The sequence below is a fragment of the Sus scrofa genome, chromosome 3, assembly GCF_000003025.6.
Source record: "Sus scrofa isolate TJ Tabasco breed Duroc chromosome 3, Sscrofa11.1, whole genome shotgun sequence".
Classification (NCBI taxonomy): Eukaryota; Metazoa; Chordata; class Mammalia; order Artiodactyla; family Suidae; genus Sus; species Sus scrofa.
In genome coordinates this window covers 50,482,201-50,501,407 of record NC_010445.4, presented here as the reverse complement: position 1 = coordinate 50,501,407, position 19,207 = coordinate 50,482,201, and the positions used below count along the sequence as shown (strand labels likewise).

Genomic DNA, 19,207 nt, shown 5'->3' with positions numbered 1-19,207 from the left:
GGTACATAGGTTTTCAAATTTTTAGGTGTTATATTAATATCAAAAAAATAAATGGAAAACCCCTGATCTATCGTGCAGTCTAACAGTCCTAGACTTCAGGGCAAAACAAGCATCCTTTGGTTGTCTGGAAGAGGCTGATCAGGCACTGGCATGCAGCTCAAGTTATCACTAATTTCACAGAGCCTGAGCCAGGCTTAATAAGGGTAATCACTAATGATGCTAGGCTGCCTCAGAACCGCTGCCCAGAAGAATATTCTGCCTTGTAGCATCACAGTGAAAAGCAAGTTAGTACTTGGGCTTTTCTCAGAAGTGACTCAACAAGATTGATGGTTAACAAGATTAATGGTTAAATTTCTTACAGTCCTGGAATAACAAAAATGTTGATATTCTCGTAATGGACACTATTCTTGCTCCACATCCAGGTAAAAGCACAAATGCGTTCACACACCAAAGTTTGCCTAATAGTTTCAGGGGTTCCTGGATGTGATGCCCAGGTTTTCATAGACCAAATTTAGGTCCCGCAGCTATGTGAAAAAAAAATCCCATCTTCCAACTCCTTTCAAAGCCCCCTTCCCTGTACATTGTGAAGATTCAGTATTTAGCAAATAGTTGTTGATGATTATATCAGATATTTATCTTCCTTCACATTGCTTTTTGATCATCATTTTCAAACAACCTAAATTCAACGTGAAAAGAATCACTTTGGAAGGGATAAATTCCCACTTTCAACATACCTCTGAAAGCATTTTGTAATAGACCAAACTGACTGAGAGAACACCTAGCAGGCTTAGCCTCATTCCATTTTGAATACCTCATGAATAGATTTTTGCTTTCATACTTCAAAATATTCTTGTCTCAACTCAGAATCAGACTTTCCATGAGGCATTCATTTTTTGCAGTTTATTAGTTCACATATTCTACGTTGAAATGATTTAACATCATAACCATCAAAAATAAGACAATAGAGGAAAGAAAATCACCTATGTGCTTCTATTAACTTTTTCCTCCCTGGCTTAGTTTCAGAGGTTGCCTCCAACTAGAGGTTTTTTTCATTAGAACCCATATCTCAATTTTGACTATAGGAGGTGCTGGTTAGATAAGCTTATCTGCATTTCTTGGAGAAAAGAAAAGTTTCATATGAATTGTAGGTTTGTTAATAGTGATACTTAAATGTATAATAGTATAAAGGCAAATTATTTTAAAAACTATGTTTTTCTGAACTGTAATGTCCTGAGGATCATTAGGTATAAAGTCAATAAAAGCAGTGTATTTTCTGCAATCAAGATGAAAATATTTTTTAAATCTTTTACGGTTTTTTGTCACATACAGACCTCCAGAAATAGTCAAATTCACACAAAATAGTTGTTCTTTAAAAAAGCAGACTGCACAAATCTCTTATAAAAACACACATTGCTATTTCCACCAAGTAAAAGGTTGATGGTCAGTCACCTGTACCCCTTTGTCTGAGAAAGTTCCAGAATTCCACACTTGTGTATGCAATAAGCAAAGGCTGAATCCAAGTCTATTTGCTAGTTTAACTGCAATTATATTCTACTTATTTTAGGTGACCACCTAGGAAAATTGCAGCTAAGCTGGGCTGACTTCTTTTAAATGCAAAATACAAACTTATAGGATATTAATAGCTAATATTGATTATAAACTGAAATATTATTCATAAATCATAAATAATCAAGTTATTATTTATAAATTATTATAAACTGAGTTATCATAAATATAATATTGGTTATAATTGAGTGCCTAACATGTGCCAGGCTTGGCATCTTACTTAATCCTTGTAACGACCCTATGAGGTAGGTGTTATGATCCCATTTCACAGATATATGGACTCGGGCTCAGGGAATGCAACTTCTTCCAGTCACACAGCAACAGATGGAATCAGGTTTCAAAGGCACCTGGTCTGGCTCTCAACCAGTTGGTCTTTAACTATAAATAGAGCGTAATTAAAATTAAAGAAACTTTGAAATGCGGTTTCTCTCTTTCACAAGCCAAATCTGCTCCAGACTACTCTGCTTTGACCAACCATTAGAACAACTGAAATTGCAGCATTTTTAATCACAAATGACTTTGATCTATAAATGATAACCACATTATTAAATTTGTTGATTATTCTCTCTTTAGGGGCTACAATTAATATTTGTCAAAGCATCACCCTTACACAGGCGGAAAGTTTTCATTGACAAAACTGAAGTGACAGCTACCACATTCTACACACAGACACTAAATAACGCCTGAAGTATCATGAAAATGTGCCGAAACAATTAACCAAATGAAAAGCGCTGCCAAGTCCTGTCTCACTGAGGAAAGATGGCTTGTAAGAGAGTGTGAAGGGATTACAAAATTACAATTAAGAAATTCAAAAACTTAAAATTACTGTTCCTCACATTTTAATGCTTACGTAGCAATTGAAACATTGGGGATATGACTTGCAAATACCATATTCTTAAGGCACTTTAAAAACACACACACACACATGACATTACGTCTACTTAAGTTAAAATTGAAAATTAGAGGAGATATTTTCAAGCTTGGGAGATGGAAGTAAAAATCTTAGAGCGAGTTAGGAAATAACAGGCATTTCAATATTTCAAATATATCAATGAGTATGTCAATGACTACTTCAAATGAGTACAATCAGTTCAAATATTCTTTATTTTATAAAAGAATTACACAGGGAAATTCATTTCAAATGCAAAGTCTCCCAGAGGAGTTAAAGGTTATTTAGTTGAAATATAACACTGAGGGGGAAAAAAAAACGACAACTTTACTTGTCCGCAAGAGTGCTAAAATACATTTCAAAATAGAGCAACTGGGCTAAAATTTTAAATGTCGATATGATTCCTATGTGAAGTTATCATCCAGTGATTTATGTTGTTAGGGGAACTTTCTATCTGCGCAAGTTGTCTAAGATCAGCCTACCTGCAGAATTCTAGTTTTAAACTTAATCTGTTTCACAGGTTGTATTTGAAACTCCATTATGACATGCAGTGTTTAACAATTTTCCTAACAATATCGGCCCACTGTACCTGTTCGATCTACTTGTTTGGGGGGTCAAAGGATTTCTGAACGGCTATTAATGTCAGATGTCTCAGGACAGGGAATTCCTACCTTCCTCTCTCATTGACAGTAAGGAAAACTCTGTGGATCTCTTGCTATTTGGAGAGAAATGTGTGTCCTGTTGTCCATGAGACATTTAAGAAAGTTTCTTGAAAAATACAGAAGAGAAGATGAAGCCGTGAATTCAGGATGCTGAGTGTTAAGATCTTGTCTCTGCACTCCTCTATGACTTTCTCTCCCTCTTCCTTCTTCCATGTGGTGTCTGGAGCTGCTGCTACAGCCTCAGCTCCTACTGGATCCTCTGGCCAGCCATGGGGAGCTCCTGTGGGCACCCCAGTTAGACCTGGTCCAGGTAAGACCAGGGCAAGTATGCGGGGGAGACCTCAAGAAACTGAAAGATGCTGCAGTGTACTGTGAGTCTCCGGGGTTTTACAAACAAGAGCCCTTTGTTGTTGCGGCTGTTTCATAAACGTCAGGAGAGCACATTTTAACAGTTTGAATTTTTTTTATCACCTGAAATACATGATCAAAAGTGAAAATTCAGGCCATTTGTTATGTCTCTACTGACTTCTACAGATAAACATTTAAGGAGGGAAATATGAGAATTATCATTTATGAAATTAAAAACACAAAGTAAGCTGAGGGTAGACACAGACTAACTGATTTTTAAACAGTGCAAAAGCTTAGACTTTAAGTTATTTTTAGAAAGGATCATAGTGGTCTCCATTCCTTAAAATCTTAGCCTCAGTCTTTTCTATGTATTTGGAATTTTCACCACGTTTCTCCACACAGTGAAAATACACAAATGCATGGTCTAAAAAACTGATGGAGTCCTGGTCTCCAATTAAAACCTCCAGCTACCAGTGACAAACACTGATTCTGTTCAGGAGAAATTAATGTTGAGTAAATTTTGACTTTTGCATTTTTATGTATTTATACAGAAATAATCTTATATTGGATTGTTACTACAGCTCTATAGTAAAAAACTACATTAGTCTGTAGCATATACTAAAAGTAAGGTAATATATTTTATTCTTCACTTATTTTCATTTCCACTTGTTAGAAATAAGGATGTTTTTAACCATTGAATTATTATTTCATAAATGAAAAAATAGAGTTATTTAGTTTATATCTGTGAAAGGCATGTCCAATGTTAATTTTTTAAAAATCATTACATACATCAAAATAGTATAGATACGGGGAAAAAATCTAAAATTATTTAATAATTTATGATATTAATTTTAGATTCAATATTGTTGGAAGAATGAAATTCAAATGATTATATAAACTGATAATTTCATCTGATTTACACCAAAGAGTTAATTCATTTGTAATCTTAAGTTGTGTTTAAGGGAAATTAGGAAATATTTTAAAATTCACATTGAATCCAAAATTTTCAAGCTTATAAATTCAGACAGTCTCACTTGAATCCTCAAATATCTTAATTTGCTTTGAAGAGAAAGTATTTTTTCTTTCATTCATATAATTCAAAACAGCCAAACAGATTCTACTTCAACAATTTAAATGATTCACATGTGAGAACAAATATGGAAAATCTAAGCCCCAAACAAAATTGCAGACTTAAATTATAATGATAATTTAAAATGTGTGTAATATAATTATAGTATAGGGTCTGCTATAATGAGCTCGGCGATACTATATCTACATCAAATGTGTTAGGACGGTGATATTAGATATGCCTTTCTCTGAGCATTTTTTTACACATTTCTGAATTATGATACCTGTGCCAGAATCAGCCTACTGTATCAAGGATTTTTTGGATGGAGAAATGAATTTTTAAAATTGTCAAAACATGATAGAGCAAACTTCCATTTTCCACATAGGATGTACTAAAATATGAATATCAACTATATGTGAATTTTAAATGTATAAAGATAGTCATGTATGCAAGTTGAAGCATCTTCTAAGACAAAGCTAAAAATATATAAATCAATAATTTAGATTGAATAACTTTTAGTAGTCAAAGAAAATTGAAGATTATACTTAATTATGAGCAATAATTAATCATGATTATGCCCTTCCACATGCATGCTTAATTGACCTTTGTATCCAAAAATATTTTCCTTAAACATATAAAAAAAATGCAAGCCACAATTCAGACCCTCTTTTGATAATCACACTTTTGTCAATTATTAAATTTTTACTGTGTTGTCAGATGGACACATACACACCGTTAAAGCATTTAAAAAAAGGCTTAGTACAGTAACAGAAAACTACTATATAGCCAGTAAGGTTTAAGGTGAGTAATTTTATGACAGAACTCATGAAGAATTATTCTATTTATTGTTTGATAGGGACATGCAGCTTAAATTTAAAAGTCATTAATTCCAGATGGAGGCAGAAAAGCGATACACTTCTTATCTTGAACAGTTATGGACAATGCACAGCAAATTCCAGGAAAAAAAAATATGACATAATATTCAAAGGTGTATATTCAAATAGTCAACCATCCATCCATCTGTCCACTGGTCCATCTCTCCATCAACCAACAATCGAACAAAGAGCTACCAGAAATGAATAACTGTAAGGACATGACCCTGGAACTGGTAAGATATGATGGGTAGAGCTTATCCCCTAGTGGTGAGACATGCAGATAATTAACATACAGACTCTGGTGCAATAGTGCTAAATATATAGATTTTTTTTTTTTTCCTGTGGTGGCCCTTAGAAAGGGGTGACAAATTCAAATTGAGTTAGCAAGGGAGGGTTCACAAAGGAAAGAGGAAGTGAGGAGTCTTGATAGACAAAGTTCGGTGCCATTCGTAGCAGGCAAGCTCCAGAGGTCACCCTATTAGTCTATCAATTCCTAGCACAGATTAAACTCATAGTTGGGTCTCTGTAAATATTTACGCCGTAAATAAGGAGAGCAGAGCTATCCAGGCTGAGAGGAGAACACGTGAGGCTAAGTCCAGGAAGGAGCTACAGGTGTGGCTGGAATATGCGGTGAGCTGAGCGGTATAATGGGGGAGGGGGGAGAGGGGGATGCACACAGAAGAGCCAGATGGTGAATCATATGGAAATTATGAAAACCGATGAGATAACATCTCCTCTGCTTTGAACTCTGCTGAAAAAGACGAGATTATGTTTGGACACTGAGACATGAATCAATCAAAAGAGCAGAAAAGATCAGTACAAAGACAGGAGAACGAGGTCTTTAAATAATGCATATTTCACAATATCTTTTCTTCCCAGTTCAAAGAAGGCTTGGTTTTTCAGAAGTAATTGTGCTACAGAAATAAACCACCTTCGTAGGCGCAAGTAGCATTTTCCTTTTTCTTAGTAGCTTTTTAATAATGATGCAATTCGGAATAAACAAATAGCAGATCTATGTCTGCAGATCTGTATTATTTCCTACTCCGTTCTCGTTCTCGGTAGGAGGTTCCCCTTCAGGCGAAGCCTGCCGGGGTCCAGGGCCTGGCTGCCAGGTGTGGACCTTGACTGATGAGGGCACTGTAACCTGCTGACCCCACCCCCAGGCCTGGTTTCCAGGCTGCCTTTTTATCTCCAGTCCTGCCTTCTCTTTCACTCTTTCTGAGAAAGAAGCCCGAGGAGCCCTGAGCAGATGGTTGGGCTACTGTCCCCATGCCCTGCCCCGAGGGTGGACTTCCTGGCTTACCCCTTCTTGTGCCCGTTGACCCTGACTTTGGATTCTGATTCAAGTTGAGGTGGCACCTCCTCTCTAGGTTCTGATTGTGGCTGGATTTGGGGAGAACATGTCAGGCTTCATTTACCTTTATTTGACATTCTGACCTGGGCTCTCAGACATTGCCTTCTCACCTGCAAGGCTGACACTGAACTCCAGACTCAAGAGCCTGTGGGTTTTATTTATTTACTTAGAGGTTGAAATGGGTTTTGGCTCCTAAGAAAGACAGTCTGGACAAAGACATGTGTCTTATACCTTTCGGACTCCTGGAACCCAGCTGTGCTGGGTGGACATTGACACTTTCAAGCCCTAAGCCTGGCCCCCTCTGTAGCAGGCAAGCAGGTCCTTCTCTACCTCCAAAAGAAGCTTGATCTGATCATTACAAAAAAATGCATTTTCTATCAAAGCAAGTGTGCTTAAAATCAGATTACCCTTTAAAAATTAAAGTGTTTAAAAATCCTGACAAAGAATCTTGAGTAAAGACATTTTTCCTAGCCTATCTCCCTGCAATTTTGGATTGTACAGCTTAAAGTTATATATCAACACAAGCTTAGCCTACTCCTTCCCACTAGAAAATTCTTTCTCAAATCCTGCTGCTGCTTGTGGTGAGAAATATGTGCTATAACTCTTTTACAACGTAATAGAAGTTTTAAGTCAAATTATGCTAATTTTTATATAAATAGATACAAATGAAGGGGGGGGTACTAAGATGCAGTATGAATCTTGCCCAAGCTTCTACACTGCCCTTATGGATGAAGAAAAAAAAAAACAAAAAACTTTTTTTTTCTAGTTAGGAAATGAAAAAATGCAATGTTTGCCAATTGACTCATTAATATTTAATGAGTATTATTAATGAAATTAATATTTGAGAAATTCATCCACTAGAAAAATCACCTCTCTTCCACTTTTCCAAGAGTTTCTAACAAAAATTATTTTATGAGTGTATCAATTGTATAAGATCTTTTGCTCTTGCCACTGTATTCTATAGACACAAAAATTGCTCATGTAGAATAGACCACAGAGAACACAGTTATTGCATAAATAATCCAGAGTTTTCCAGGGGTTTTCAGGTGTTTCAGCAGCATGAATACATTTTTTTTCCTTAAATAGCAGTTCTCCTTAGTTAACTACTTAACTCCTTAGTTAACTCCTGCTGTATCTTGAAATGTATTTTAAAACGTCAAATGACTCTCATGGCTCTTCTGAAATATGTAAAAGGAGGTTTTTTTTTTTTTTTTTCCCCACATCAAACTGCCACTTCTATCTTAGAGACAGTTTTAAAGTTTCTAAATACTGATCTGTTTTTTCACCACTGTAGCTACCGCCTCTATCCCACTATCCCAGGACATGTGATTATAATTGACTTGCTTGGAGAATGGTAGTTAAATGCCAAAAGAAACCAATGACAAATAAATGATACGTAACAAAATGTATAGCGAGTATGTATCAAACTGACTCCCCTCTCCTTTCCCTTAAAAGTATATGTGTGCTCAGTGTCTCCCTCCTTCCTTCTTTTCTCCCTTCTTTTCTTTCTTTTGATGTTTTGTTCTGTACTGTCTTTCATTCTTTCATTCCCTTCTGCCTTTTTTCTTCTTTTATTTGTTCTTCGCCTCTGAGTCCTTTGTTTCAAAGTCTGGCTCATTCTGGCTCTTCCAACCTCAGGCCCGCCATCCACAGCACTGGATCTGCTTTCTTCCAACCCTGATCCAGGGGGACAGATAGATAATAAAGAGAGGAACAGACAGTGGAAAAGAGATAGTTCATTCTCTCCTTAAGTATTGTCATGTCATGCAGCTGTAGCTGTTTCGTGCCCAGAGAGTCTCATGGTGCTGTTAAAACTTCAGGGAAGGTCAAGAGGCCAGATAGCTGCCGAATCCATTCTTGGAAGTTTTTGACCACCAAAAAATACAAGTTGAGAAGTCTTTGGGGATCATTATCTTTCTGAATCACTTCTTAGGCAGATTTTGAAGACATCAAATGACAAAGTTTAATGAGTTGACCTAGGAGGTCATCTTTTCTGCATATTTTTATGTTAAACCTTCCATTGGTGCCAACCATCTGTCTCATGTCTGCTTGGTTGAAACTGGTGCCATAGTCTGTTGCATAAGTGGTGCCTTTTCTTCCAAGTTCCCTCTGACCAGAGTCGTTCCCATCTATGGGAAACTCCAACCTGCTTAGCAGACATTGCCCCCCCTGCCATGGGTACAACTGTGTGCCAGTACGTAGCCAAACTAGCTTGGATGTATGTAGACAAATTTACAGTATTGTTTGGTTGTGATTTATGATTTGTTTTTGAAATTGCAAAATCACTTTGATGTGAACTGCTGTTCTCCGAACCCGTTCCAGATGTACTTAAAACTCCAGATTTGTCGAACAAAAAAAAAAATTTTTTTTTTTAAATAGTAGTACCTAATTTTAAAGGAAGGAGAATTCATCAGTACTTTGGGTCTGGCAAATTATCTTGGACTGTCTTGCAGATTTTTTCGGTGCGGCAAGATCTGTTTGGCCAAGGATTTCTCTCTTAATTTTTAAACGAGTGTTTCGGGGGAAACTTCATCCATATGTTTCTGGTTCGCTGCCTCTTAAATCGTCAAAATGTTGTTTTCCAAAGGCTTTTTAGTGCTGAAAGAGGTTTATCTGACACTATACAAGTTCTCAAAAAGTGTTTCTTACCTCCAGTTGTGGATCCCACTGGACATGAACTCAAACTCCTAGAGTTTGGTTCTAAATTTAACTTTTAAGAAAGCTTGACTGAAACCCAAAGCAGCCAGTCTGCAGTAAGTCCTTTGGAAAGCACCATATTATTGGAAGAACACATGTGTTGAATGGGACGTACAAATAAAAGCCCACCAAAAAGCAAACTTTGAGGGATTGATGGCAAGCCTTTCGAGGAATGACTGTTGTATACATTTCTATTTGATTAGCTCTCTTTTACATGTTAATTCCCCCAGCCACTCCTCCATGGCCCCACCACCCCATTGTATCCTGGGTAACTCCATTTCATGTGTAAAAAAGGAAAAAAAATTAAGAAGTATTATAATAATTGTGTGAGAGCAAAAAGGATAAGGAAAAACACATAAGAACTTACTGTCTAGAATGCATCTCGTAATTTCCATAATTCTCTAAAAAATTTCACTCCCCGCCAGTATATTTGATTTAACATCATCCAAAGTGTAAGGTTACGTGGAATAAATAGCTAATTGGGTTAATTTAATAGCAGGTTAAATCTTTCTTTTATTTTGTCTAAAAGGCACATTAAAATAGTGCAATTTTCAAGTGGTCTTGGAAATCTAAAGTAGAGTTTCTTGATAAAAAAATATATAGCTTTCCCACTGCTGGGTTTATAGTGGGAGTTGCTGGCATGCTTCCAGTTCACCGCATGAAAATCTAAGCTGCCTGTATAAGTGCAGAATTTAGTGTTGGGTCTTAAGGTTTTGTTTGGCGTCTTGCCAAAGATGTTATGCATTTAGCTGGGAAAATTGCCTAGAAGTTAATTGAGAGGAAAACACTAATATACAACCTCCCCCCCTTAAGAAAAAAAAAAAAAAAAGCCATGGATATGCATACGGTGCTGCTCATTGATAAGATTTGTATACAATAAAGACTCAGAGTAAAATTGATCCCAAGATTGCTTAAGATGGATTTTCTCTGATTACCCAAGCACCACCTATCTACTCCTTTGTGAATGTCCAAAGTTTCCCTAGGATCAGGGTGTCCCCACAGCGCCTGCTCATTAGAGGCAGGGCGTCACTGGATGTCCCTTTAAAAATGTTACTGACTACAGGATGAGTGATTATTCTGGAACTCAGGAGAGGATATATATTCATTCCACCTCTTAATTAAATTTTAAGGGGACATTTTGATGCAGAATCTCAGTCTCTTCTCTCCAGAGGAGAGGCGTAGAATTGACCCTAGCTCTTCCTGCCTCCCCCCTCGCCCCCCTTCCCCTCTGCCCCAGCAACCCTATCCTCACCAGGGACCACCAGCACCTCAGGTCTGGTCTCTTCAGGGCTGAAGGAGGGTTTCTCATTCGAGAGGTTATGACATTTATTTTGTCAACCGTCTCCGGACCTGAATTTTGCTACCCTCGGCAGATAGCCCATGCTTTCTCTCCCATGCTTTTTAATCCATTGCTCCCCTTTCATCTGTGATCATTTTTCCATCTGTGGCATTCCCACCCCCCACTCAATTTTTCTTTTCTAACCAGTAATTATGACATTGAACTGCAGGGGTTTCTAAGGAGTTAACAGCTATATTGCCTTCTTCAGCATGAAAGTACTGAGGGTTAGGTGTAGATGTCCCTTTACTGATCTCAGTAGATAAAACGGATGGGGAGACCCCACCAACACCACCGTGCCACATGAGTAATTAAGTCATCGCTCCCAGCACCTTCCCATCATCCACGCCCTCCTCCTTTCTCAGTCCCTTTAAGCCTTGGATAGAAAAATAACACTTCTCAAAACTGGAGTCCAGCCTGAAGCCAGAAAGCCCTGCTCTTCAATGACAGAGCTCACGGTTAAGTGGGCTCCTTGGTCACTTTCAGAGCTTTTCTTGGCGGTTCTCACTGTGGTCTTAGAGAATGGACTTGGAGGGGGAGGGCAGGAAAGACAGAGGAACAAAGCTGGGGGGCGCGCTTCAGGCTAGAAAGTGAGGGAAAAGTGATCCTTTAATTAAGATGAGGTTTCTTTTGTACCTGGACTGTATCTTTTTGATGTGTTAGGATAGAGAGGACAGGACTGGAGCAGAAACAATGAAAGTTTGCTACTGTATGAATTCCCTCTCCTTAGCCTTAATCCTGTCCTTATTGGGGCCTTGGGTGGAAAGCTGATAATTTTGGTGAGCCCGAAAAGAAAGGCTATGGCTTGAATTCCTGCCACCATCCTCTGGATAATGAACAGCCCTAATGAATGCGGGTAAGTGGTAGGAATCTGTGACCAGCTGCATCGGGGCAGGTAATACAGCTCAGATTTAATTGGGAGCAGGTATTGGAAGGCTGTATTACTTTAATTGGTGAGGGGTTCTCTAAATGGAAAGGACAAAGTATAATGGACAAATTGTGCAGTACAATAGCACTTAAGCTGGGATTGTATGCATTCGTTAATCTGCTGAGGAATGAGGCAATTCTAAACAATTTTCTCAGTGAAACCAACTCCAGAAAGCTTGTCCCTTTTGTTCTCCCTTGGGAAAATGTAAGATTGAAACAGAAAATACCTTTACCGAGGCAATCATTTGCCACGTGTGGAAAGCGGATACAGCTGTAAACTATGAAAAAGGGATCTTTGTAGTACAATAAAGGATGGAAAAAGAGATAAAGCTTGGGATAAGAGTGGGCCTGTCACTGCATCTAAAGGAGGAATAAAGTGATGGCATTTACAGTGACAGATGAGACTCTAAAGAGAACGCAGGACAGTTGAGAGAGGGAAATTTGATATTTAAAAGAATGGGCAGCAATAATTAAAAGTAGCATTGCATTAAACTGTTACGCATATCATTAATGACAGAAGGAAACTGGTGTCTTTTAAAAAGTTAATGATTCCTATAAAACCATTCTTGAAACCTTACACTTTTAAAAGTCCCTATGAACAGAAATCTGGCCTCACAGGTTGTATTTGCAATATCCAACTTTCCTTAAAAATATAAAAAGTAATTCAATTGGCACTATACAGCAGTGATTGTGTGACATCATCCATGGACGAGTGCTCCCGTTCTGGGCTGCTAAGGAAAAGGATGGACAGAGACCAGCCACAGAAAGTTGCTATAAAAGGCCCTCTTATTGATATGTGGGCATTAAATGAGCCCACGGGACATGCATTGCCAAGCACACGCTATTGCCTTGTTTTCCTGTCGTAATTTATATTTGACAACATCCAAGAGCATATCTATGGAATGGCATTTATGAGGAGAAAAAAAAAATTGCTTCCAGATTTGTGGTTCAGTGACCAGCTCTGATGAGACTGTTTAACTGGATTTTCAACTGGTTTCAACGTAATTGTCGAAGAACCATTGTACTTGAGCTCTTTTAATGGAGCTCTTACACTTGTCTATTTCATTACAGGTGGGGAACCTGGGAAGATTGAATGTCCTCTGGAGTCCACGGGGGTTTCCAGGGGGAGAAGCAAAACAAAACGGAGCATAGCGGCACAGTGGGACAGACTTTCCCAAGATCCCCAGGTGAGTTTCAGGTACCCCCTAACATGAGGAGTGAGACGGGTTCGGCTTCCCACTGGCTCTAAAGGCTGAATTACCTTACCTCGGCTATTGTTTGCGGCTAGAGTCAAAGCTACAAAGCTACCGTTGAGATAAAGGATTCTTTGGAAGGAAAACTAAATTGCTATCCACACATCTAGATCCACATACTGGACAGCACCTACTAGGCTCCAATCTCCTGAAGTATAGACTAGGATGAAAAAAGCCCCTTCTTTGTGGGAAATCATATTTATTCTAAAAGTAGAGTAAGACCTGTTCCAGCCATGGATGCATAATGTCAAAATTCTGCTTAAAATGCAGTTGAGATGCCATAAACTATGAGAAAACCAAAAAAAAAAAAAAATCAGTCACCCCCAAAACATGTTCACAAAGTATGACTCTTGGCTAAGAGTCTCGCCATCTTAGCACATCTTAAAATGTTTGTAATCATGGTGATTCAAATTATGACTGGGTTTTCCAGTTAAAAACGAGTCTATCAAACCCTTTGAGTAAATGGGAGAATAAAGAGTTTAAAATCTCAAGTTATTATGTCAGTAATTGTGATGTTTGGGGTATCACAGTACTTATTTATACTGAAGATACATCACCTATGCTTTTAAGTGTATGTGTCTGTGTGTGCATACACACACGTGCCTATGCATGTAGTCTCAACATGATTGAAGTTGGTGAAATTTGACTATGTTATATACAATGTCACACTTGTATACAACTATGTATACTATGTTGTATACAAGTGTGACAAAAACTCAGGTAAAAATGCAATTAAAACAGGTCAAGTGTCTGTGGAATACCGTGGCCCTTCCCCCAGCCCCCAGAATTAAAACAAAGTAGTCTTGGAGTTCTGTGGTGGCTCAGCTGATTAAGGATCTGCCATTGTCGCTCCAGTGGCCAGGGTCACTGCTGTGGCAGGGGTCACTGCTGTGGCACCTGTTCCATCCCTGGCCCGGGAACTTATACATGCCACAAGTGTGGCCAATAAAAAGCCAAAACAAAATAGCCTCCAACCCCACCCCAAAAGTATTCTGCTGTCCTTTGCTTTCCCCATGCCCATTTCTCCTCACCAAAAGGGTAGGGAAAGAATGTCTCCCTCAGTAAAAATGCTATGCAAATTGTAGATAAAAACCATTCAGCATTGGGAATATCGACTTATACAAAATTCCACTATCCTGGAGCTATTTACACTGGCAAGTGAACAATAAAGAAGAATCTTGATACACGCACACACACAAAACCACATCCATGGAGACAAATACACACATACAAGTTCATTGAATACCTACTGTGAGTTATTTAATTCAGCTCTTTGACCTTGTGTTCTTCTTACGAATAACAAATTCAGCAATTGGAGAATCATTTCTACAACATTTAATTAGAAGCTTAGCAGCCATAAATATCCACGAAATAGAGATTTTAATTACATTTGGATAGGGAAAATCTTACAGATGCCATTGTATCCTTTTCTACCATTGAGCTATTGAAAAATATAGTCATCAAGTAGAGAATCAAAATAGAGGGCTAATAAAACTTGGGAGTTTTATGAGATAAAAATCCTCTGTAGGCAGATAATGTCTCCTGGGACTTTTCCATCATCCTTTCAGCTGCAACTTAAGACAATTCTGAGGGCCACAAAAATGCTCATTCCCTGCTTTCTCATGTGAGAAGATGTAGAACATTTAGGTTTACATTTGATGTTTAATATTTATCACTTACGATATCCATCTATACAGAAAGAGAGAGCTGAATACACAAGTAGAAAAATATTATAGTGAAATTTCCGGCTTATTTAAGTAAATGGAATATATGCAAGAGAGGTCCTAATTTTAGGAGGCCTATTACCACTTTCAAGTAGAATAAGGGATAAAAGAGTTAAGGAATCTCTTTGAAGAAGCTTCATGTTCTTAAACTTTTCTGAGCATCTTGTGTATAGCCATACATGTCCAATAAATTAAATTATAAAGCAGCGATGTTAATTATTATTATTTGTGCATTTAGCTAAGGTGTATATAGATGTATAAAAATACATTACTTTAAGTTATGCATATATGTCTGCCTGAAGCATTTAAAAATGAATTGTATTCATTCATCGGCATTGGATAAATTCCCTGAAATCTCGGAAAGTGAATATTTACTGACTGTTCTATTTTGACATTATTCAACTATGTCTGGAGCATATACAAATTTTGTGCTTTTTATGAGATGTAATTAATCAGTGAAATGAAAAGAACTTCCCATGGGAAATACCCTTCAACTGTTTGGAATAGAAATGGAAACTTGAGAAATGAAGAGAAAATGAGAAAAATATTAGAGCTTCTTTTTGGATGAAAGAAAATGTTGGGAGTTGCAAATGAGACCTCCTGCATAAAATTAGAAATCTAAAAGTTCTGCTCACTTCATAAAAAAGGCAAATAAAATACCCACTCTGCCATCCTACAGTAGGAGAAAATAAGTTTTCACTTTTCAAAGTTTCAGTGTGGAAACATTTTCTATGAGAAATAGAAACACTAAATGTATGCCATACTCAGTTTTGAGGACTGGAATTCATTTTAACTTGGGATGTTTTGCATGTGTATTTCTCCAGCTGGATACCCCAAGAGATCCAGCAGAAGAAAAACCAAAGCTGTATATGAGATAATTCTACAACACAGGGCATCCAGTTTACCTATGGAGAAAATGAAGCTAAGGGTGAACTCATGATTTAAAGATACAAACCTGGTAAGAAAATATGCCAGCATCAAGAGACCAGCAGACACAACAAATAGGAGCATTGCTATTCCCAAATGCCTAAATTAATATTCTAAAATAAATATTCTGAAAGTGAGAATAAAGTAATAACGTTTAAAATAATTAGGGAAATAAACATTGGAATAGAAATCACAATGAAAGAATAGTGGATTATAGGGGAAAAAATCTGAATTTTTGAAGAACCACATAAAATCTCACCATTATAGTACCTGAACTCAATTAATAAACAGAGAAAGAATACTTAAACCCTTAGTTTCAAGAAATGCCCATAATATGTGTGTTCATAGGAAAACAAACTAAAGAACTTATTAAGATTTTATGTTTTATTTTCCATAGTTATTGAAATTTAAAGAAAGGCAACCCAAACACAATAATAAGTAATCACTGAAAACATCTAGTAACAATAAAAAGAAGTCATGAAATCATGAATGTGATAATAAAGAGTTTTGGCCCTTTCCTAGAGATCTTATATGATAACAAGAGAATAAAAATGAAGGTTTCTAGACATGTCAAAAGGGAATCCTTAGGAGAGTGATGTCAGCAAAATGGCTTACTAGGAAGTTTCATGCTTTGTTTTCCAAACAGAAATAACAATAGCAAATAACAAGAAACTACATGAATCAACCTGGTAGGAGCTCTGGAATACTGTCAAATGTTTATAACTATCAAGCAAATGCTTGATCAACAAAAAGCCATCTTCAAAATGTTAAGCAGTTTCATCACATTTTTACTTTGTTTTTCCTCAATCCATTTCCAGCACATAGCAGTTTTGATCTTGAGCAATGGAAGTCTGGTTCCCAATCACCATCCTTGAACTGGAGGGAGAAGCACAGATGTTGTTTGCAAATTACTATGTATGTTTATTCTAACCTGGCTGGGAGTACATTAATAGCTGACTCGCTCATCTCTGTCTCACAAAACTTGGAACATAGGTAGGAAATTTTACCAGAACTGCTCATAAAAGCTACAAGGGACAACACATCTAGAACACCTATGGAATTTCAGATACAGGAGAATTTGGAAAGTCATGCACATGCCTAGGCAAGAGGCATGCTCAAATGACCTGAGAAGACCTTAAGCTTTCACTTCATCCAATCTCTAGGTTCATAGCAAGCATAGCTAATCCACACAGAACTAGTCTTTAAAGACTGAGAGAGGTGGTTGTATTATTATTATTATTATTATCATTATTATTATTAATGATCATTGTTTGCTTTTCTCTTTCAGCTCCTGACATTCAAGGAAATCTTTCTCAATACATTTGCAGAACACAGCTTAAAACAAACAAACAAACCAGCAAACAAACAAACAAGCAGACAGACAAAAAAACTAATAGTTCATACATCAAGAAATAGTCTTTAATGAAATGTTTGGAAAATCTCAAAATAACAGCCTTTAATAATCAAAACAACAGCAAAAACCAAACAAAATACAGAAAACCCTAAGGAATTGATAGAATCTGAAGTAAAACGTCACAAAACTCAAATACCAATTGTCGACAACAACAAATCACAAGGAATACAGAGAAATAGGTTTTAGTTTATTCAAAAGGACAAAATAATTAAAAGTCCCTGGGATAGCCCAGATATTGAAATTAATAAAAAAGACTCTGAAATAAGTGTCTTAAACATGCTTAAAGAACTAAGAAAAAATAAGAACGTAATATGTTAATAAGAAGACAATATCAACAAACAGATAGAGATTATAAAAAAAGAACCAAACAAAAATACTGGAGCTGAAAATTTCAATAAATGAAAACTTCTCTAGAGAGGTTCAACAGAAGATTTTAAGAAGAATGGGTGAATTTAAAGATAAGACGATTGAAGTTATTGGGTCTGAGGTGCAGAAAAGAAAAAGAATAAACAAAAGTGAACCAAGACTAAAGGGCTTGTGAGAGGGACACCATCCACCTAACTAACATGCACAAAATAGGAGTGGCAGAAGAAGAGAGAAAGGGGAAGAAACATATTTCTTCAAATATAACCAGATATAACCAAATAGGAAGAAATTCATGAAATAAATTATTGAATTTGAATTTCTACAAATCAAAGAAACTCAGTAAATTCCAAGTAGAATAAACTTTAAAAAGACTCTGAGACACATTACAATCTAATTGTTGAAAGATAAAGAGAATACAGAATTTTAAATGTAGCAATAGAGAAGAAATAAGACATGTTAAGTGACTCTCAATGTGATTATCAGTCAAATTCTCATCAGAAATCTGGAATATATATATATTCATTCAGGGGAATGATATATATAAAAGGCTAGAAGAAGAAAAGAAAATGTCAATTGAAAATTCTATATCTGGTAAACCTGCCCTTCAAAAATGAGGGTGAAAGTAAAACACTCCTAGATTTAATTACCACTAGACTTGGCTTATAAGGAATCATAAACAGAATCTTTTAGGATTCAATAAAAAGACACTAGACAGTCATTTGAAGAAGTATGAAGATGTACATTTCTGTGGTAAAGATAGATGCATGGGCAAGTAAAAAAATGCCACTATTATCATAACTTTGATTTATAACTCACTTTTCACTTTCTACAAGGTTTAAAAGACAAAATATGAAAAAAAATATAAAATTATGTTATTAGGTACACAACATAAATATATGTTATCTATGACATCAAAAATATAAAGGAAGGATGGAACTTTATAGGAGCCATGCATGCATTGAAGTTAAGTTGATACTAATTAAAATGAAGAAATTTTAATTTTAGTATGTTATATATAGTCTCCATGGTAACCACAAATGCAATATCTATAAAGTATACACAATAGGAAATAAAAAGAGAAGAAAGCATGTTACTAAAAAAGCCCACTAAATGTAATAGAAGGCAATTACAGAGGAAACAAAGGACCAAAATATTTAAAACACACAGAAAACAAATAGCAAATGTTAGAAGCTCTTCCTTATAAGTACTTTCTTTAAATTTAACTGGACTAAACTCTATAGTTAAAAACCATAGATTATCAAAGTGGATGGAAAACATGATACAACTGTCTTCAAGGAACTCGCTTGATATCTAAGACAAATAATTTGAAAGTGGAAAGAATAGAAAAAACATCCAATGCTAATATAAGAATAGCTACACCAATATCCGACAAAATAGTCTTTAAATAAGAAGGTGTTACAACATATAAAAGGAGATATTATATAATACTAAAAGGTCAATTCACCAAGAATATATAACAATTGTAAACATATATGCACCAAATAACATAGCCAAAATATGTATGATGCACCACTGACAGATTTGAATGGAGATATAAGCAATTCTATAATAGCAGAAACTTTAATACCTCTAATATTCATTTAAAAAGAATAATGAGACAGAAGATCCATAAAGAATGAGAGGACTGTAAAGCTGTAAACCATTTGGACCTAATAGACACGTACAATCATTTCACCTCAAAATAGAAGTTTACACATTTTTCTCAAGTGCATAAGAGATATCCTCCAATATAGAACATAAGTTAGTCAATGAAAAATACTTTAAAATTGTTTAATGTTT

At 36.4% G+C, this 19,207-nt stretch overlaps 1 long non-coding RNA gene across 1 annotated transcript in view; it reads left to right on the top strand.

Annotated features, from left to right (window-relative positions):
- LOC110259973 overlaps positions 1 to 15,898 on the top strand; it is a 171,553-nt gene extending 155,655 nt beyond the window's left edge. The window contains exons 2-3 of the long non-coding RNA XR_002342516.1: positions 12,795 to 12,910; positions 15,525 to 15,898. This is a non-coding gene — a long non-coding RNA (uncharacterized LOC110259973). The remainder of the gene's footprint in view (positions 1 to 12,794; positions 12,911 to 15,524) is intronic.